This window comes from Hemicordylus capensis, chromosome 3 (assembly GCF_027244095.1).
Source record: "Hemicordylus capensis ecotype Gifberg chromosome 3, rHemCap1.1.pri, whole genome shotgun sequence".
Taxonomy (NCBI): domain Eukaryota; kingdom Metazoa; phylum Chordata; class Lepidosauria; order Squamata; family Cordylidae; genus Hemicordylus; species Hemicordylus capensis.
The window spans coordinates 282,860,060-282,883,034 of record NC_069659.1 but is presented as its reverse complement, the minus strand read 5'-3'; the positions used below and the strand labels follow the sequence as shown (position 1 = coordinate 282,883,034).

The following is a 22,975-nucleotide window of genomic DNA, read 5'->3' as shown; positions in this document are numbered from 1 at the left end:
AGCTGATCCCAGGCCCCCTGCAGACCCCAGACTGTGGGCTGCTGCTGCTGCCACCACCTCCTCATTCTCTTCCACTGCAGTGGCTGCCAAGACCCCTGCCACCACCACCTCTCCCTCAGGGCATGACTTTCAAGAAAGAGCTGGCAGGAAGTTGCCCTCTCAGCATCTCATCTTCTCTTCTTTGTATGCATGTGCGTGCCACAGCTGCCAATTGGTAAAGCACAGTGTGGGCGGGGCTTGCCACATACGACCTTAGTGTATGATAGATAGATAGATAGATAGATAGATAGATAGATAGATAGATAGATAGATAGACAGACACTGTGACATATTTCAGTCGAGAACAGGGTCTTATGGCCTGAATCTGAGAGTGATGGAGAATGGCCTGACTCATCAGAAGGCATTTGGTCGGATTCCTGGAAATGGGTGGAGATGATGAAATGGTCTGGGGTAGTGAAGGAAAGGTTGAATGAGTACCCCCTGGAAACTGTGGAGAGTATCCAGCAGTCATTTGTGACTGAGGACCATTCGGAGGTGAAGCAGAGGGAAAGGCACCGTGGCAGCTGGAGCAGGAGTACAGAAACATGTTCTGATCCAGAACAGAAGTAGCCTGTGCATGGTCTGAGGTAGTAACATCATTAATAGCCCTTTCAGCCTTAGTGAGGAGCACCTCGAAATCAGCAGACGAGAAGAGGAAACATTAAATCGAGACTTGGGACAAAGTCTCCTCAGCAGAGAACTCACCCTCCTCGGTGTCGGTCATGTGGGTGCTCCAGGTCTGCAGACTCCGAATGAGTGAAGTCAGAAACAGGAATGATTAAATTGGCGGGGAAGGAGGCTATGCAGGACTGGGCAGAACCAGCAAGGCTTCTGGAGCCAGTGGAGGAAGGGGCAGCCTGTCCATGGGACACTGTGGCCAAAGGAGAGGGCCTGGCTGTTTTGGTGCTGCAGCGGGCTCACCTGGAGAAGAGTGAGACAGCCACTTTTTGCACCTGGTGCCCACAGGTCTGGGGACAAAACGCCCTCTTTCCGTTAGTGGAACGGCCTCTCTATGAGGACTAGAGTTGGGGATGAGGAGAAGGAAGGATGAGATGGACCCCTGGGATTCCTGGGTGAAGGTTGGGGGGTGAGTGAAGGAGGAGGAGCAGGCACAGGTTGAGGAGGTATGCAATGAGAAAAGCACTCCCTGGCCCTCTTAGAGTATTGGGTCTTAGGCCTTGGTCCAGGCCCGCCTGGAGGAAGACAAGAACCTGGGGAACCCTGGCCGAAGCTGGGTCGATCCTCAAGCGCCTTGACCATCTGAGAAAGGCGGCCCAGGTTGTCTGATAAATTCTATTGGTGATCTGGCGTCTGGCGGCCAGAATGGTATTCTGCACTGGCTTAGAGTATCCCTTTTTTGCTAATAGCGTGCGCTCAAACTCCAGGCATGAAGTTGAAGCCACGCTGGGTCTGGGTGCCGCAACAGCCCTTGGGATAGCAGGTCTGGCCACAGCGGGAGGGGCATCGGTTCCGCGACCGAGAGAAGCACCAGATCGGCAAACCACGGGCGCCTTGGCCAGAAAGGCGCCACAAGAATGATCTGTGCTGCCCTCTGGTGGATCCTCACCACCACCCGAGGGATCAAGGGAAAGGCATACAGGAGACACCGAGGCCAAGGGGCATTCAGGGCGTCTGTGCCTTCCACGAGGTGATGGTGGAACCTCATGAAGAAGCGGGGTAGCTTGTAGTTCTCTGGGGATGCGAACAGGTCCACCTGAGGCCTCCCCAGTCTGTTCTGAATCTGTCTGAAGACTTTGGGGTGAAGGGCCCACTCCGCCTGGTCCACTGTCCGGCGACTGAGCCAGTCTGCCTGAACATTGGAGATCCTGCTCAGGTGCTCTGCCCTGAGTGACTGTAGGTGGGATTCCGCCCACTGGAACAGGGCATTGGACTCCTCCATCAGGGATGTGGACCTGGTTACGCCCTGGCGGTTCACATGAGCCTTGACCGTCATGTTGTCGGTCCTGACCAACACATGCTGACCTTGTAGGGATCCCGAGAAGTGGAGGAGGACCAATCTGATGGCCCTGAGCTCCAACCAGTTGATGCTGTGTTTGGCCTCCTCTGCGTTCCATAGGCCCTGGGCTGACTGTCCTTCGCAAAGGGCTCCCCATCCCGACAGGCTGGCATCTGTAGTCAGAGAGATCCTGTCGGGCTCCCTTAGGGGGTTTCCCTTCTCCATATTTTTGGAGAGCCACCAGCGAAGGGACTGCTGTACCTGACGTGGGAGTGGTATCAGTCATCCCCTGCAACCTGAGATATCGTCCTGAAAGGGCAGTAGCATCCATTGTAATGGACGTGCGTGCCACCTTGCCCATGGCAGGCATTCTATGCATGCAATCCTGGACCCCAGAACCTGCGCTAGTGACATGACCTCTGCCTGTGTTTTAGAAGCGGTAGGATCTGGTTGCGCAGTCTCTCCCTCCTCTCTATAGGGAGGGATATGGTGGCCGCCTTTGTGTCGAACCAGGCTCCCAGATGCTGGATAGTGTGAGATGGTTGGACCTGGCTCTTGGCCTCGTTTATCAGGAAGCCGTGGGACTGTAGTAGCTGGCAGACTCTCAGGACGTCTGTGTTGGCCTGCTGAAGGGACTGTGCTCGAATTAAAATGTCGTCTAAGTAAAAATGGACCCAGTGAGACCCTTCAACCTCATGTGACCCACCAGTGCAGCTAGCACCTTGGTGAATACACGTGGGGCCGAGGAGAGCCCAAAGGGTAAGGCCCTGTATTGGAAGTGTTTCTGGTTGTAGCAGAACCTTAGAAACCTCCTGTGTGAGTGGACAATGGGTATGTGAAAGTAAGCTTCCTTCAGGTCTACTGATGCCAGGAAGTCGCCAGGCGCCACTGCCTCCCTGATGGAATGAAGGGACTCCAGCCGGAAGCGTCGCTTCCTGATGTACCAGTTCAACCGTCTGAGGTTTAGGACAGCCCTCCAGGTTCCATCCTTCTTGGGTACCAAGAACAAAATGGAGTAAACACCACGCCCTATTTTGGTCATGGGAACAGGCTCTATGGCCCGGATCTGAAGCAGGTGGGCTAAGGCCTGCTTCATCCGCTGGTGTTTGATCTTGTTCTTGGACCTGGGGAAAGCCAGGAACTGTTCCCATGGGAAGGAGTTGAACTCCAGGCAGTAGCCGACTATAACACCCACCTGTCACTTGTGGAGGCTGCCCACTTGGTGGAGAAGTGTTGCAGCCTGGCCCCTACTGGCACATAGTCAATTCTGCTTACAATTTTGTTGTCCTCCCATCTGGGGGCGGCAAAGCGTTGTTGCCGTTGGCCTGGTCTGTTTTTCTGGTTCCAGTGGCTGCTGTGTCCCCACTGGGATCGTCCCTGGAATCGATTCTGTCACTGGCCCCGGAAGCCTGTATCTTGCTTATAGAGGCGAAAGGAATGTTGGTTAATGCGGAGAGGTCTACGTGAATCTCTGCGGCCCATCAGCATGGCCTTCTTTTTGTCCTGTGTCTCTACCAGGACTTCATCTAGTGCCTCACCAAAGAGGTTGCCGCCCTTGAACAGGGCAGAGGCCAAATTGGATTTTGATTTTGCATCCACCTGCCAGCTCTTGAGCCACAGTGATCTGCGCAGCACCACGCTAGCTGCCACTGACCTGGAAGAGGCTTGAATGGAATCCAGGCTTGCATCTGCCATGAAGGCAGCCGCCTTTGCCAGTTTGTTGAGGCCTTGTCTGAGTACCGTCTGGCCCGGCTCAAGCTTGGTGAGGAGGTCCTTAACCCACAACACGGATGCGCGTGCCATGACGGAGGTAGCGGTTGCTGCTCTAATGGAGCCAGCAGACGCCTCGTGGGCCTTGTGTAAGAGGGCCTCTGCTTTCCTATCTTCAGGGCCCTTAAGTTGTTCATCCCCCTCTTTATTTACGATGGCCCCTGACACTATAGCCACTATGGGTGGGTCTATTTTGGGCACCGCAATCTCTGCCATTGCCTCATCGGGGAGGATATAAATCTTCTTGGGGAATGAGCTTGTGTGTCTGATGGCCGCGGGATTAGCCCATTCAGCGTACATGGTATTCCGGAAAAGTGGTGGGAAGGGAACCACGGGACGTTGGTGCCCAGCAACAGGGAACACATCCAGTGCCAGCTGGCCTGATGTCTCCTGTGCCTCTGGCTGAGGGGCCGTTGCATTAATGACCCTCTTAGCTTTAGATAGCATTACCTCATACATATCCTGAGGGAACAATCTCAGGATGGGGCTTGGGGTCTGAGGGGTCTCCTCCTCAGAAAGTTCCCCTTCTTCCTTATCAGACTCCTCAGGATCACTGTGGTCCTCCGGGTTTGGTTCTGGAAGGCACCTATCGGTAGAACCAACATCTGACCTGGGCACTGTTGGAATGAGGGTGATTACCTCTCCACTCCCCCCGGCTTGATTTGCTCTAAAGCTACGTCTGCCGGTAAGGGTGCCCTCAGAGGTGAGTCTGTGCCTTAGTGTGCGACTGCAGCTGTGTGCCCTCTCCGGGCTGTCCGAAGAGGAAGGGGATCTAATCCGTGTTCTTCCCGCTGTGTGCTGCAGGGATGTACCCTGGGGTAAGAGAGAGGCTTTCCTCATCTCCCTGGCCACTGCTTCCTTAACTGAGCGTGAAAGCGCTTTGGCATTCGCCCTCATTTCTTTGGCCATCATTTCCCACACCCATTGTGCCCTCTCCTGCATTTGTTCCGAGTCCCCAAACGCAACGCTTACCTGGTGCCGGCTAGGTAGCGAGGGATGCTCATACCTGCATTCACAAGGGCTCGTGGGGTGGTGTGGGTTGCTCTGTCCGTTTTGTGCTCCAACACCTGCGGAATGGGTGAGTGGTCTACGAACTTCGCCCAACCGCCTATCGTCACAAGATGCGAGGGTGAGGGGTCTATGGACTTCGCCCTGCCGTTCAGCGCCTCTGTCGGAGTTTATCAGTCTACGTACCCTTGTACAAGGGTCCCCCGGTTCAGTTTGCAGCTCCCAGGAAGGTCCGCCTGATGGCTCCTGGGTGAAGCCATAATGTCCTTGTATGCGAATAGGACCTGCTTCTGCACCTGTGGTATAATCATGGCCATGTGGAGCCAAAAGGTGCTGTGGCACATTTAGGCCAGCAGGTGGCACTGCTGCCCTTCCCTTAGCTGCATCCGAAGTCAGCAGACCCCAGGGGAGGGAGGTCAAAATGGCGGCGTTCACAGGATCCTCCTCTAGAGGAGACCGCTCGGCCGAAGCCTCCCGGGGGGGCGACCCCTGCGGGGACGACAGTTCCCACTAGAGCAGCCACATCAGAAGTGGTCCCATCCGTAAGGACAGAGGCAGCCGTAAAGGCGGGGGCAGCTGCAGCGGCAGCCGGCTTGCCCGCGATGGCCTGCTGCGCGGGCGCCCGCACCATGATTGCCAGGGAGGAGGTCTCCGGAGAAATGGCGGCGGAAGCCCGGGCCGTGGAAGGCACCGTGATGTACGCTAAAGTGGCCGTAGATGGGGTGGCCACTACGGTGGCGGTTTCCCCAGCTGTGGGGGCCGCAATGGTGGAGTCCGCTACAGCGGCAGTTTCCCCCGCGGCGGTGGCGGCCGCAATGGTGGAGGCCGCTACAGCGGCGAGTTCCCCAGCGGCGGCGGCCTGCTTGGTGGCTGCCATCTGGATGAGAGCCGCTGACGCGGCGGGGAGGGAAATGGAGGCGGCCGCGAGGGTGGACGTCTTGCCTGCCCCTTGCGATAGCTCCGGCAAGGTGGGTCGGATGTGGGAGGGGGGCTGGGAGAGGGTTTAAGGACTCTTCCCAGATGGTGCCCGATGTGGGTGTACCCGGGGGGGCGAGGGGGAGAGGGCACCCGCTCCCCCCAGCCGGCCCACCAACCACGTGGATTTCCTGATCTCCCTGCCACCGCAGCGAATCGCTGCAGGTGGCCTGAATTAGGATTCTTTCACTCTGTCGCAGAGCCGGCAGAGTGTGTGGGTTCCTCCCCCCAGTCTCATCCTCCTTTTTCTTCCCTTTGGGGAAGTTCTTTTTCCTCTTCCCCTGACCATGTGGGTTAGGGGAAGACGAGTGGCGGAGTCTCTTATGAGACTTTTTCTTAACCACCCTAGGGTCTTCCCCAGTGCTTTCTGAAAGGGATCCCTGTAGGGTATCCCCTGTCTGGGAAAGGTCCATGTTAGTAAGGGAAAAAGCTCACCAAAGAAGAGTTGGAAGGGATGGTCCGGGCAGGAGCCTGCCCAGATGCGTCTATTCGGGAGCTAAGACAGGAAGGAACTGGAGAAATGCACCTGGGCATGCTGGGAGAAGGGGATGGATCATCACCTATCTGAAACACCTGAGACTTCCTGTCTATCGGGAGCAAGGAGCAGAAGACAACCCATTGTGAGCCGTGACCTCCTACTTCGAGGGAGAATGCCCACACACACAGTGGATGGCATCATGCAGTCCCTTCCCCCTCCTCACATTTGAGTTGAAAGACTCATGAAATATGGATGTTTCTGTGGAATCCCAGAGTAACATATGAGTTCACATGTACTTGCTTCTTTGCCATGGGAAGAAAACCTTCAGCATCTGTAAGTGTTCGAATTGAGTCCAAGACTATCATGCAATAACTTGCATGACAGAAATGCAAGTATGCAATAATGTTTATAACTATGCAAATGAGCATGGTATCTGCTAAGTAACTTAGCTGGTATCTCAAAATACAGCAATGCCTTTTAAGGTCAAAGTATCAAAAAAAGGCTCAAGTACCACCGAGGTTTTGCTCCAGCAATGAAAATAGATTGTGCATTCTACCAGAACTCCATAGCCTCATACTAAAACTCTTAGTTTAGTGAATAAAGTGGAACTAATGCTTTGCTGCAACTCAGTTTCAGCCAGCTTTACCCATATTCACCTCTGCTCCATACTGAAATAATTCACTGTCTGACTGAATGCACTGGCTTCAAATTATTCTGATGAATCAGAAAGAAGGATCTGGATAAATGTGATTCAATCTCAAATCGAACTGCAAAATCCTCATATTGATTTATTGAAGTAGTGGCCATTACCGGCTGTTTCAATGAATCAACTCAAATAGATTCGAGTGATTTGGCCTTAAGGAACAATGAGGAATATGAATCACCCTATTATTGTTCCTCATGGTTAAGTCCTAGAGACACCAAAGTGGGCTGGTTGGTAGAGCAGGATGGGTGTTTCCTACCACCCAACCCACAAAAGAAATGGGCAAGTGGGCAATCTTTTTGTTAATATATCCCCAAAAAACTGTATAGGATCCTATGGGGGTTTCGGAGAAAGGTTAGAAATAATTTTAATCACCTTCTTGCTTATTTCTTTTGTGGGTTGGGTAGTAGGTAACACCCATCACACCATACTACCCAGCCCACTTTGGTGCCCCTAGGACCTACTCATGGGGAACAATGGGGTGTTTCGGGTTTCCCATTGTACCTGATGGCCAAAACTTACTGCACTCACAGACTGCACACACCGAGTTTTGCATTGCAAGTTGCAATGCATTTTGCATTCCTGACTTGGAAGACACTGCAGATTAGAAGCACACAAAGGAATCTGTACTTTCCAACACATAGCACATTTCTTCACAGTCCAAAAATGGCCAAAAATGAATCACTGACCCAGAATCCATTGCCAGACATAGCACCTGTGCTGCAGCAACAGCATTGGCACAAGTTGCTCTCTCTCACACACAATTATGACTCCTTAGTTCAGCATTGTAATAGCTGCCACAGCAGCACCCTTAGCAGAAAGCATAGCCATGAGCTCAACTATAACATCTTCAGCCACATTTTGAATGAGTACACCATGAAATTCAGATTGCAGAGCAGACTAGAACAGTGAGTGAAGCACAAGTTAGTCTCAAGGCCAGGCATGGGGCTCATCTCAGAGCAATCACTAAGAAAATATCACACACACACACACCACACTCGCCACAACACCATGTCACAAACAGACCAAATCACAACTCAAGGAAGTCAGCCAGGCATCTAAGTTCTGCCTTTGTCAATCTGAGATCCAGAACAAGTTGTTCTAGCAAAAACTAATCAGCCTAATTTCCTTTCACTGTTTCTACAACTGGACTAAATTTGGTGCAAATTGAGGTCCACAAGTTAGATCTCTTGCGCCTCAAACGTTCATGTGTCTGCCATCTTGGATCAGGGTCGATGTCATCATTACAAACAGCACCAATGAGGTGTCCTTGTGTGTCACTCACTACAGCTGTTCCATATTTGGTTCTAATTGGTTAGCCATTCCTCACGTTAGTGCACTTGTGCCTCAAATGTTTATGCATCTACCATCTTGGATCGGGGTGGGTGACATCACAAACTACACCACTGAGGCATTCCAGTGTCTATTCAAATTTGGTTTGAATCAGACTGTCCACAAGTTAGTGCACTTGCGCCTCCAAAGTTTACAAGTCCACCATCTTGAATTGGGGTAGATACATCATCACATACTTCGCCATTGAGGTGTCCCTATGTGTGCCTACAGCTGTAGCAAATTTGATTCAAATCAGTTAAGCGGTTCAGAAGTTAGCTCATTTGCACCTCAAAAGTTTATGGTTCCGCCATTTGAACCAGGCTGGATGACATCATCACCAACTACACCACAGAGGTGTCCCTGTGTGTCAGTCACTTCAACTATACCTAATTTGGTTAAAATCAGTCAGTCCACAAGTTAGCCAGCTTGCACCTCAAACGTTCACGCGTCCACCATCTTGAATTAGGGTAGCTGACATCATCACAAACTACGCCATTTGGGCTTCCCTATGTTGTCCTGGCGCAGTGGGAAAATGACTTGATGTAGCAAGCCAGAGGTTGCCAGTTCAAATCCCCACTGGTATGTTTCCGAGACTATGTTTCCCAGACTATGAATCCCCGCTGGTATGTTTCCCAGACTATGGGAAACACCTATATCGGGCAGCAGTAATATAGGAAGATGCTGAAAAGCATCTTATCATACTGCATGGGAGGAGGCAATGGTAAACCCCTCCTGTATTCTACCAAAGACAACCACAGGGCTCTGTGGTCGCCAGGAGTCGACACGGACTTGATGGCACACTTTACCTTTATATTGTCCCTACAGCTGCAGCAAATTTGGTTCAAATTGGTTAAACGGTTCACAAGTTAGCCCACTTGCACCTCAGATGTTCATGTGGCCTCCATCTTCAATTGGAGTGGATGACATCATTACAAACTATGCCATTGAGGTGTCCCTATATGTCACTCACTGCAGCTGTACCTAATTTGGTTTACACTGGTTGGACAGTCTACAAGTTAGCCCACTTGTGCCTCAGATGTTCACACAGCTGCCATCTTGAACTGGAATAGATGACATCACCACACACCACGCCATTTGGGCATCCCTATGTGTCCCTACATCTGTACCACATTTGGTTCAAATCACTTAGACGGTTCACAAGTTCACCCACTTGCACCTCAAAAGATTGTGCATCTGCCACCTTGGATTGGGGTGGATGACATCATCACAAACCAGGGTGGATTTGATTTAAATCAAACTGATTTAAATCACGATTTAAATCACTAGCAGGGTGGATAAAAATCAAAAAATCCGATTTAAATCAAAAAAATCTGATTTTTTAAAATTTAAATCGGATTTTTTTGATTTAAATCGGTTTTTTGATTTTTATCCACCCTGCTAGTGATTTAAATCGTGATTTAAATCAGTTTGATTTAAATCAAATCCACCCTGTCACAAACTACATCACTGAAGTGTCCCTATGTGTCCCTACAACTGTACCTGATTGGGTTCATATTGGTCCAGGCGTTGCAAAGTTGAGGGATGGGGACCCAAGGACACACACACAGAATGCTGGGTGATCTCATAAGCCTACTGGAATGTAGGCTAAAAACCAGATAGTTAATAGTATAGCAGCAATAGCAGAGCATATAATATTCAGTGCTCTGGAAAGAAAACCACAAAAATCAAACCTTTCTTGATTCCTTTTTTCCTCCTCTCCTAATGTATCAGCTTCAAGGGCACATTAAGGACTGTGTGCGCCTCCCATCCCCAGACTCTTAGAAAACACTTTGAAATTCCCTCCTTTTTTTGTTCCCCCTCCCTCCCACCAGCCAATGGGGGCATAGCTGCCCATGACAACACTTTATTTAAATTATAACAAACCAACCAAGAAGCAAGAAAATCTCAAGCCAATCAGAAGACAGTGCCAGAAAACCAATCAGCAAGGGGGGAAAGCCTGCCAGAATAGTACTCGAATTTATTCAAGCTTGGATCTGGGTCATTTTCAATTTAAATTTGAAGCAACCCTTTATTTTAAGGGTGTTTCAAGTTTGAATCACTCGCAACAGCCCTCGAATCAATTCACACATCTCTACAAGGCTCCATTACCTCTCCCTACTTTTTCATGATTTTGTTTGCTTTAAAAATAGACAAATTCTTCTTTTCAAATCAATGCCAAGGACAAAAGCTAAAAATAAGTTGAGCTGTACCCTGACATACTTTTTTAAGTCAGTGGGATAAGTATGCAACAGCACAGGCAGCTAGCCAGTCAAATTTCTCAACTATGAACAACTGAAATCTATGGCACGTTTCTTAAGTTACAAAAACCTATTTGTAAACTACTATGCTTAGTTCTTAAAAACTAAGCATCTGCAAATAGCTTCAAATAAATATAGAAACCTATGCACATTAGGCATTTTAGAAACAACCTGCTGAAATATATTTTAATTGCAATTCTTCCAACACAATCACAAGCAAGCAACTCTTTCTGCTATAAAGACAATTTCAAAGAATTTCTAACTCATAATGTATGCTCAAGTGTAAATCTCATATCAAGCTAATATAATATGAGAACACATCTGTGTGGCAGGGGGGCGGGTGCATCCTCTATAATAAAAGGCTAAGTGAGTGTCCGTGGCCTTGGAACGTTGGGGATCTGCGTCCCTGTCTCCCTGGGCTGTTCTGGGCCTGCGCAAAGCGCAGGCCCAGAACAGCCCAAGGGAGACAGGACCGCAGATGCCAGTGTCCCAAAGCCATGGGCGGCCATTTGCCAGCAATCACCCATCCTCCTTCCGCGGTCCCACAGGCGGCCATTACGGCCCAATCGCTGTCCGCCCTCCACCACCATCCCGGCCACACCAGCGGCCATTTGGGCCCAATCCCCGGTCCTCCTTTCACGGAACCCACGGGCGGCCATTTCACCCCAAGCACTGCCGTTGGCCGCCCGCCCGCCCTCCCAACTGCTGAGCCCTCCTTACCCCGGCCATGTCCGTCGGGCTAAAAACTCCTTAATTTCAGAGAGAGAGAGGAGCTCGCAAGCAGAGCTCCTCTCTTTGCAACGGCTCTGCCCGTACTGACACTACGGCTGTAAAGGACGCAATAGGCGTCCTTTACGCCCAAACCGCCAGTACGGGCAGAGGCTTTGCGCAAGAGAGGAGCTCTGCTTGCGAGCTCCTCTCTCCCTCTGAAATTAAGGAGTTCTTCGCCCGACGGACATGGCCCGGCGAAGGACACAGCACTTCGGAGGGTGGGCGGGAGGGCAGCAGTGGCGGCGGCGTGGCAGGATTCACATGGCCCGATTTGGCCTGGGTGGGAGGGAGAGAGGGCAGCTGAGCCAGCGGGAGCGGCAACATTCACATGGGCCGATCTGGCCCTTAATAAGGGGGGGGGTCGCTACTCTGGAGAGCCCAGAGCGAAGAAGAACACTCAGAGTCCCTGGGTAGAGGACAGTGTTCCCGACCCAGAAACTCTCCACTTTTAGATTCACTGACTGCCTTCGTATAAGGTATAAACAGTTTTCTATCAACTCTCAGTGCACAGTGGGGCAGACTATGACTGTAAGCTGCACGCTTTAAAGAGACTTTTATAGCTTTTAATTTATCAAAGGAAAAAATTAGCACACTTTGTGACAGCCAGTGATGGAATTTACTCATTTGGAAGGCATTGGTTTCCTGTCATTAAAACTACATCATGTCCTTTTCTATTAAACTTGAACTGGGGGCAGTAAGAAGTCACTAAAAGGAAATGAAGAGGTTTTTTGACAGAGAGAGAGAGAAAGGAAGGCGTGAGGGAGGGAGGGGAGACAGGACAATAGAAAGATGGAAAGAAGGAAAGAAGGAAGGAGAGAAAAGAAAGAGAAGGGAGAGAAAAGGACAAAAGAAAGAAGGAGGGAGGGAGGGAAAGAAAGAAAGAGAGAAGGAAGGAAGGAGAAAGAAAAAGGAGAAAGGAGTGAGGGAGAAGGACAAAAGAAAGATGGAAGGTAGACAGAAGCAGCCAGCCCCAAAGAGTGAGCCTGTTAAATGAAGAAAAGAGGAAAAGAAAAAGAAAACAGAAAGAAGGGAGTGAGAAGAGGTGGAAGAAAGGAAGGAAAGGAGAGAGAGGGAGAGAGAAGGAAGGGAGGAAAGAGGGAGAGAAAGAAAAAAGAAGTAAAGGAGTGCGAGAGGGAGGGAAAAGGAAAGAATGGAGAGAGAGAGAGAAGAAAGGAAGGAAAGAGGGAAAGAAAGAAAAAAGAAGGGAAGGAGAAGAGGGGGAAGAAAGGAAGGAAAGGAAAGAGGGAGAGAAAAGGGATGAATGAGAGAGAGAGAGAGAAAGAAAAGAAAAAGAAAGGAGGGCAAGAGAAAGGGAGAAGGAAGAAAGGGGGGAACGGTACTAGCGCCCGTTATTTTAACGGGCTTAAAAATACTAGTGTATATATAATTTTTAAATGGGATATGTATTTTTCTCTGTTTTTCCTATACAAAAATTTGCACTTGTTCTTAAACTGTTTCACATTTTTACAGATCCAGAAGCTTTCTATGGGGACCTGATGACTAAAACGTTGGGGGAAGGGGGGGTGTTTGCCAAACAATTTTCCCTTTCATTTGTCAACACAGATTTGGGAAGTTTCTGTTGCTCATTATACATGGCTACTTTTGTACACATCTTCCTTTCAGCTGGCATAATTTCAATATTTTGACCTGACCTGCTACAGGATTAGGTGGCAGGAACAAAAGATTAGTGATGATCCTGCTTTTTCTAGCTCCTTCGCAGTCAGCTTGCAAAACAAAAAGAGCAAAGTTTTAATACACACAGAAAAAGTATATACATTGTGAGAGTCTACTGGTGCATCCCGAGTTGCAAAGCCACAACATTCTAGTGAATACTAACACCCAACATTAAATTTATCATTGTATATGCATTCTCTACACTTGTATAACTTCATGGGATTAGCCCTCGACAAGCATCAATTAAGCTTTATTACACCCCTAGGGGGCAGTAAACATTCTCTTCCTTCACTCAAATATGTACCAAGCACAGAGAATTGCTTTCTTTGTACAGAGGGGAAAGTACTGATTATTCGTTCAGTATTTCAATGGTTAAAAGAATAATTTATTATTTCTGCAGTATACCGTCTGCCAACTGACACACAGGGTTCTTGTAGCAATTTGCAACAGAATAAAAACACAAAATTCAATAAAATGAATAAATGTATATGCACTTCTAAATTTAGGACTGCTGCATCATAATAATCTCAATATTACCTGTCAGTTTCTGCTTATCAACAAGAACTTATTTAATGTTTCAGTTAATACTTATAGGAAGTATAACTATTCATAATAAGGAGTGAAGAACAGAGAGGTTTCAATAACTTCTTACAGAAATAAAGCCCTGTTGGTAACATAACTGCTCATTGAATCCTATCTGAAGCCTTTATCTAAATGATTACTCAAAGCATGTCCTAACTGCCTTTTAGACTTTAGTCACAAAAGAGGCAAAATGGACTAATAAGCTATACTGAGAATGAAGCACAGTCTTGCTGCAGGGGGATAATTCTTTGTGCACAACTATTAAAGAACAGGCTCCACTTATGAACTGGAAAGGGAAAATACATGGTGTGCCAAGAAAAAGATAACTTTGCTAACTGAGCAGAGGAGCACCTTTTAAAAGTGGTGATCCTCGTTATTAAGCACGGGAGAGCAACTGGCCCTACTCATCCCCTGCACATCCCTCCAGTGGGTATTGCTGGTGTCTATCATGTTTCTTTTTTAGGTTGTGAGCCCTTTGGGGACAGGGAGCCATTTTCTTTATTTATATCTTTTAAACAACTTTGGGACATTTGTTGAAAAGCGGTACATAAGTATTCATAAAAGGATTCCTGAAATAGTGGAGAATTGCTATATTGAGGAACTGATAAAATTTCTAGGATTTGCAACTTTAAAAAAATTGCTACAGGACCACTTGTATACTGTGCATTAGAGCAAGGGAAGTAAAAGATAATTTATCAGGGAAGAAGTACCATCAAAATGGGGGTGGGGGGTGGGGGATGTACCACAGATTGGCAGCAATCTCACTGATACCATTCAATAGGTACCCATGGCAACGATGCAGCAACAATCCCTAAAGTACACTAGTGCAAATAACTGTATTTTCCACAAAAACTGCAGGTTTATTGAACATGAAGGACAAGGGTAGGACAAGCATCCTAACCAGCTTCAGGAGCACACAGAGCTCCTGATCTCTGACCATGTGCAAGCTAAAACCTAGGTAGGAGGAGGGGGAGGTGATCATGTGGGAGGCAAGTGCAGACTCTGACATCATCCTACCCAGCAAATTACCAAGGGTGGAGAAAACACCATTGCAGCTTGCACCCACCTCCCACATGATCACTTTCCCCTCCTCCTACCTAGGTTTTAGCTCGAACAATCAGAAATTGAGAGGGCACACAACTCCCGAGGCTAGGGAGGGCACTTGTCCTACCCAATTCACCGTTGTGTGAACTACCTTTGCTTTAAGATTTGAGCATCAGAAAGGGTTAATTCCCAGCTGTAGCCACTGAACACAGCACCGGGGGAAGGGGTGTGCGTGTGCTGGGCAACATGCAAACTATTTTAGTCATGACTAAGTCCTATTGAAATTAATGGAACTTAAGTTAGCCATTACTAACTTGTCTCATTGATTTAAACTGCTTAGTCACAACAAACTAATATTATTAGAGTTTTATACCGCCTCACCCAGATGGCTCTAAGCGGTTCACAAAACTAAAGCACAGATTTTTTATTTTTAAAAAATCATTAAAACCAGTTTAAAATCATTTCAGTGCTCACCAAAGACCAAGCTAAAAATATATGTTTATCTTTTTATAATAAATACTGCCCTCTTCTGTACTTTTTCCAGCTCTGTTTGAGATGATTGACCAGAACTACACACAGTATTCCAATTGTAGCTGTACTACAGATTTGTATAAGGGTAAGTGGCGCAGTGGGAAAATGCTTGACTAACAAGCAGAAGGATGCCTATTCAAATCCCCGCTGGTATGTTTCCCAGACTATGGGAACTATAATATTTCCCAGACTATGGGAAACACCTATATCGGACACCTATATCAGGAAGACTATGTTGCCCGGACTATGGGAAACACCTATATCGGGCAGCAGTGATATAGAAAGATGCTGTAGGGCATAATCTCATACTGCACGGGAGGAGCCAATGGTCAACCTCTCCTGTATTCTACCAAAAGAAAACCACAGGGCACTGTGGATGCCAGGAGTCAAAATCGACTTGACAGCACACTTTACTTTTACCTTTATTATAATATTATATAAATATGTAAAATGTAATTCATATTATATTTAAATATATAATAATATTGAAAAATATAATTTTCAATCACTTTCCTAATTATTCCTAGCATGGAATTCATCTTTTTCACAACTGCCACACACTGGATCAATATTTTCATTAAGTTAAGCACGGCTCCGGATTTTTCTTCATCAACAGGGCTTTTGCAGGGAGAAAAGTGAAGCAAAAAATTGCTTCCCAAATCCCCTTCCTCATCCGTAATTGAGCACTACTACAACACACCTAGTGTCCTGGCTTCCTACAAGCTCATAAAGCTGCAGAGAATGTGGGATAATGTCTTCAAATTGCTTCAATATTTCAAATTGCTTGAAATAAGGATAAGTGATGAGAGGTATATGGAGTATTTTATTTTAATATGAGCTGTATATATCAGATGGAAAAGTGTAGAAGTTCCTTTTTATTACCTTGTCGTAAAGAACCTAAGATGGTATCTATGTTTGTTTATGTCTATGTTTTGCTCACATTTATACAGATACCTGTTTATACTGGTGTTCATATTTGTATCTATGCTTAGGTTTATACTTATCTATAATATAAAGCTGTTCAGGCCTCACTGACTGCCTGACATTAAACTCTCAGATAAAATCACAGAAAACATTCCATTCTTGCAGGTAGGTTCCAGACTTTGCCCAGGTTACCAAAAATATCCAAAATCCAGGAAAATTTGGAAAGCATGGAAAATGATACCTCATAGAGATAGCAAAAGAATAGAGTCACATTGAGCTATTATTATGCTTCCTGGCCTTTTGGCTAAGATCAAGTGCAGTGTGTAAGAATTTGCTTGTAAGTTCAAGCACTCACTGAGTCACGCACTGACTGACATGAAATTCCCAAACCAAACCATGGAAGATAGAAACATGCTGTTTTCACAGGTAGGTTGCAGACCTCACCCAGCCTACATACATACATAATCCAGAACTCCAGAAAAATTCATTACTGTCCCAGAAATCTAAGGAAACTCTCACATTGAAACACATTGGGAATGAGACTTCATAGAGCTAGAAAAAACTAGAGTCACAACAAAATAAGACATTCATATGCTTGCAAACACCAAGCCCTTTTGCTAGTATTCATATATTTATGCTTTTCATATAATTTGTTTATATAGATATTTGTGTCAATATTTATGTCTGTACCTATTAGACATTTATGTTGTCCTTTTTTCAGGTACAGTATATAGCTCTATCTAGTTAACTGGGGTTTCACTATGAGCTATTTTTTATTATACTGTATATTCATGAGTATTTATATATTTGTTTATTTAAGATTGTCTGTGTGGTAAGGATAGGGTGACTGACAATTTATAAACGTATTTGCATATGAGGAACAGAAAAAGACAACACCTGAAAAGGATTCTTTTTAGACAGGGGCTGTTGTTTTTTTGACAGTATGTCAGTTAGTTGATCATTTAAGCACCTAATGAACAAATGAGATATGCAGCATATATTATGTGGGAACAGATTATGACATTTTGATTTTTAAGTTGTGTATTACACAGGAATTAACTAACAGAATTTGTAAAAGGTTACTGTGAGCTTAATGCATAGACACAGAACTTAATATCTGGATAGAATTCCTTTGCAGCTAGTTCATCAATTATTTCAAATTTTAAAATATTACACAAACAAGGTTAGAAAGATATTCTAAATGTCAACACAATTTTAGGTAGCTATGAGCATGCCAAACACCAGGTATTTTTCCAAACATGTCATTTTTGCTTTACATTTTCCCTTCTAGGGATGTTTTAGTTTCAACATCCCCGAAAAAAAACACAGAGATAAGAAATCTAGGAAATAGTAAGACAGACAACTGCAAGGGGACCATCTGCTGCCATAGCATTTCTGCTTATATATTTTATAATACAATATATAAATATTGTATTAAGATCTACACCAATACAATGGTGGCAGGAGGATACCCTTGTAACACAACAAACAAAAACAAAACAGGAAAATCACAACGTCACAGCCAAATGCATGCCCAGCTCGGGGCTTACAAACTGATATTGTAAGATTATATTTTTCTTACTATTTTGCTTGTCATGATTAATGTTTTAATAGCTAGATAATAAACTTATAAGCTATCCTCAGTAGCTCCTGACTACCTATATATAGGAGAGAGAGAGAGAGAGAGAGAGAGAGAGAGAGAGAGAGAGAGAGAGAGAGTATATATGCACACACACCTATATATAGGTAGCCCACTACATAGGCTACCTATATAGCCACGGTGTGAAACAGGATGATGGACTGGATGGGCCTTATCCAGTAGGGCTGTTCTTATTTAAAAGCCTTTACCCTCTGGGCCACAACGTGTGAACTGCATTAACAATATGCTATTTCATTAAATTTACTAGAAATGTTGTAGAAAGAGAGGTTAACACATTACCAATATATTATTGTGCTGATCTAGTCACAGTCAAAAACAGATACAGTAGACCCTCAGCCAGCAGCATAGCTTGCAAATTTGACCACTCTAAATCAGAGAAGAGCAGTCTCGCTGGAATGGTTTAATAGCCTTCTGCCATTTTGGATGGCAGATTTAAGAGAACTAGCTGATCCGGCGCAGAGCATCTGTGCCCCTGTGCAGAGCATCCAGCACAGTCGCTCCGCATCTCCCCCCCAACCCATCGCCACAGTCCCCGTTGCTAATCTCATGCACAGGATTAGCCATGGCAGCCAAGATTTTTACTGTGGTGCCTGGTTCAGCTCCTGCATGCTGCCCTGATCCACCAAATGGCTGCTGGAATCAGGCTCTGCTACAGTTTCTCTCTCTCCCCTCTGCATGCACGTACTGGCAGCTTCTGGATTCCTGCAGCTCACTTTCTTTAAAAACTATATTGCGCGTGCAACCATCCAGCTGCTGAGTGCACAAACACATGCATGCAGGTCCCATGAAAACTGGGCTGCTGAACTGCTTTCTCTTCATGAGTTGCTCTCTGCTTTGTTCACTCTTCCTCCAGAACCTCTTCACTCAATATTTCCCACAGAATTATCTCCATTATACCATCTCTAAACTCTCTTCCCCCATCATCACCCAGTGATTTGAACCATTGATGAATGAGTTAAGAGGTCCACTGAAAAATAAGTCTAGCTTCTAAATTTCTGTGGTTTCTCTTAGATTAAAAGAAAAGGCCTGACTTGGCACAATATAACAAACTAGCTGGGCTCAGGCGCAGAGCACCTGCATCTCCTCAGGCCTGCTTCTTCCCGCCCCCCCCCCCCCAGCCTGGCCCACTTCTCTTCCCCCGGCCCACTTCTCCCCACCTACCCGCCTGCATTTTCTGGCTGGCCCACCACCTCCCTCCCGCCTGGCTGCCAGCCAATTCCTGGCGGACGGGCTGCTGTCTGCTCCTACCGGCCGGCCACCAGCTAGAAGGAGCAGCCTACTTCTTCTGCCCCCCCCCCCAGCACTTTCGGGCTAGTGGGCTAGACGGAAAGCCAGACCACTACCTCCTCCGGCCTGCCAATTCCCGGCAGCTGGTCCAGCCCGCTGCTGCTTGCTCCCGGCAGCCAGGTCGGCCCGCCACCTTCTCCCGCCAGCACCCCTATTTTCTCCCCATCCCATCATTAATTGGCAGCTGCTCGCCAACTCTCGTGAGAGCTGCCACACATGGGATTAGTGATGGGTATACCTAGGAGAAATAAATATATAGATTACTAGAGTGGATTAACTGAAGTGGAAAGATTAGATCAATCTAATTTTATAATTTCTGCAATTCCATATTACACAGATTCAAAACCAACTGTTAAAGCTACAAATGTCATGTTGTCTGAATTGTGGTAGTCCTCCAACTCATGATCACAAATGGATCAAAAATGAGTGGAGTCATACACTTGCTCCTTCCCTCCTCCACCTGCATGCAACTTTCAGTTTGTAGTTTAGCTCTCACCATATAGTTACAACATCCAAATTAAGTAGGCTTCAAAAAATGATTCAGGGGTTAAGCCTAACCAAATGGATGTCACAGCAAACTATAGGATTAGTACTAAACTGTGAACTGAAAGTGAAGCTGTATGCAGGGGACAGAGAGCAAAAAGAAGGGAGTATAAGGCCCTACAGCTCATTTATGATTCTCCTAAATTTGGTTTAGAGAATCACTAGAACTGACGGTGTCAATTCCTTCAGGAGTATACCATTATTATAAGTGTATGAATCACTTTTCAGGGCTATCCAGTTTGTGCTTTATTTTATGCCACAGCAGGTATTGTGTCCTGTAAGGGACTGGATTAGAAGATCTCCACAGTCCCTTTCAACTCTAAAATTATATGAGAAAGAATATGTTATTATCATTTAAAGCAGTTCCAATAAGAGTTGTAACATTACTACACAGCATATAGAACAGGGCTTAACAAATCCAAGGCACCACGGAGCCATGGTGCCTAGAAATTTAATAGGTAGAGTTATTTAATACAATATTTTATTGTCCCAGGCATTGTTGTTTAAGTAAGTTTCTTGTAAAAGGAATAAAGCCCATTTACTCTTTCTCCACCACATAAAGTCTGTCAATAAGCCCCAAAATTTTGGCATGCATCCACTATCTGGCTCCTAAATTTTTGGGCTGGCTCCCATGTTCCAAAAAAAATTGTCAAGGCCTGATGTACACAGCTGTTCTATTATCCATTCTTGCACTAGAGTATTGACTTTAATGGTCAAACTAGATGGGCAGCTAACTGCACAGAATTAAGTTTAAACTGTTTAATTGTTTTTATTAATTGTTTTGTTTGAACTTTTTATTCTGTGAAATTTTTTCATTGTTTTTACTGTTTTATATTTGTTGTTTTAAATTGTGTACACCACCTAGAGATGCATATATCAGATCATATATAAATGTGATAAAATCAATCCATCCCCATCAACTCCAGTCCTACTCTGAATTGGCTTCCCACAGCTGCTTTTTTAAACGTGGCACTTCTGGAATCAAGAACACCTCTTTAAAATGCAACTAAGCTTCCTGTCGTTTCATGCTAAAATCACAAAATCAGGCCCAAAATGAGGCTTTCAGATTGATCTTGTGATGTGTACAATCAACAGAGATGGTACAAGATATTGATTGAATGATGGGGCAAAGTACTCTCTACTCTGTGATTGTTCCAACATGAACAATCCGCTGCAGATTATAAACTATAGTCTGACACAAGCTCTTGCTAAGGCCACCTAAGTAAGAGAATGGCAGCCCAATCCTTATGCAAGGTTTGCTTGAAATACCTGACACACTGCCAAGCCAACCTCTTACTCTATATGCAACCCTGCCCCCTCTGTTTCTCCACCAGATTTCATGGTTGTGTAATGAAGTGTTGTGAAGAAGGAACTATCAGTTATTCCAAACTGCTGTTCACCCTCAAGGTACTGGCTTTTTAACATAGCCTTCCTAACATTAAATCTAATCCCACTGCTAAAACCTTGGTCTGAAAGAAAGTTTTACTCAACAGAGTTCCAGTCTATACTTTGTCTCACATTTAGCTGTCTTAAGTGCACACGTATATGATGGGATTTTTAAAAACACCACCTCTCCCATCTCGAGAAAAACTTGTCTTTAGTAAACTTTGGCATAGGAAGCCAACCCTTTCAGTGCCTGTGCAAGAGAGATGGAAGTCTTAAGAGTACAAATGAAACACAGTTGCAGCAAAAGGATAAAAAGAGAAAGCTTCACATTGCAAAAAGATTCTCTCCCAAACAAAGCAGGGGGGCTGGGCGTGGTAGTGGTGCAGAAAACATGGATTCCACAACCAACTGCCCATCTCACTATCTCAATATTTGCCTGGTGAAGGGAGAAAATAATATGGGAATGTCTCTTAACTAGAACAACTTAGCCCCACTTTCAAGGACTCTTTTCCTCAATTCTCAAGAGAAGCCACTGATTCAGAATCATCTATCTTCCCAAAAAGAGTCATTGTTACTTAATTGCTTGCCTTGCTGCTAGAGTAAGGGATACTATCCCGCTAAGACCCACATCCCAAGTGTATTTAGAAGGAAAGGGCACACATGCCCCAAACGGGAAGGAAACCACTTTCTCGAGTCAAATATCGCGGCTTTGAGGGCGGGGACTGAGGATTTTTTCCTCACACTCGCCCCCTCCCCCAAATAAATTGGTAAAGGAAGGAGGAAGAAAAGACAGGGAAAGTGAAGTTAGAGTCTTCCTCTTCAGTCTCCTCAGACGAAAGCGTGGCGCCCTTTAGTTAGGCGCCTGCCTCCCTCACCTCAGAAGACGGTTTTCTGCTCAGCCCCGGGGTGGGATTTCAAGCACAACCCCTCAGCGGGAGGGAGGGAGGAAGAGGGGGGGTCTCGGAGGAGAGCTGCTCTTCTTCTCTCGGGGGAAAGGGTGGGAAAGGTTGTCCCACCCTCAGCCACTTATGGGGGCTGGAGACAGGGTCGCCTCCCCTCTTCCCGGGTGGGGGGTCATCGTGACTTCCCGCCTTACTCATGCCAGCTCTCCTGAGAAAGCATCAGTTTCTCTCTCCTCCCCTAGGGAAGGCGCGGGAGGTCTCCGTTTCCCGACCGGGTACCCTCTTCGTCCACTCACCTCCGTCTCGCGCGCTCTCTGCTCCTCAGTCCTCACTCGCTTTCTCTCTCCCCCCAAAAGAAACCGCACAGCTGAACTGCCGCAGCGCAGGACCTCGCACGCCACGCATGCGCAAGAGTACTCTCCTCCCCCCTCCACTTCACTTCCCCGCCACCTCCTCCCCTAGCTTAGGGCTCAGGGAGAACGTTCCACTCTACTGCAATGCCGCAGAGAAGGGCTGGAGATGTGACGGCCACGTTGGGGCGGGAGAGACGGCTAACTGTTAATGTTCGCTTGTTTACGTGTCGCACATTACGAATCAGCCAACACTGAAGCTAGACTTAATTAGAGAGAAAACACTTATAAGAGACCTTAACCAGCCAGGAGGACTTTTACTGTAGTAGTTGGACCTCACCTGTCATCCGCTCTGGGGATGGTCCAAAGCCGAAACGTCAGGCCTGATCGAGCCCTTTTTAAATAAAAGTGAGGCACAGAGCCATTTGAGAAATAGTTTAGACTTTAAACCCTTTCAACATTGTATCCCTTCCCAGCCAGAATGCATCCAGAACAGAATCGGCCAGAATCAGAGGATGTAGCTATAATTGAGCGAATGGGTTCAAAGAACCCGACCCCACAGCTCCACCCTCCCTATTTTCTTCATTATCTCTCTCACTTCGAGGGGCATCCAGAGAGCGGGCGAACATGGGTCCTCTCTCCCCTAGCTATGCCCCTGGCCAGAACAGACACTGTATAAATAATGATTGTGATAAACACAGTGGGATATGCTGCAGATGCATGAAAACAATGTTTTGGAGAGAAATGAGATCCAAGCATTATTAACTTCTCCGCAGCCTAAAATCATTTTAACAAAAATAG

The 22,975-nt window shown here is 46.4% G+C and overlaps 1 protein-coding gene across 2 annotated transcripts in view; it reads right to left on the bottom strand.

Moving 5' to 3' along the window:
- The window catches only part of NT5C2 (5'-nucleotidase, cytosolic II), a 144,951-nt gene extending 122,676 nt beyond the window's left edge, over window positions 1-22,275 (bottom strand). The window contains exon 1 of one of the 2 annotated variants that reach the window (XM_053305517.1): window positions 22,121-22,275. The gene's annotated coding sequence lies outside the window, so the exon portion shown is untranslated. Of the gene's footprint in view, window positions 1-22,018 lie in introns of both variants that reach the window. The other variant, XM_053305518.1, reaches the window with a different exon arrangement.
- Window positions 22,276-22,975: the final 700 nt, after the last annotated feature.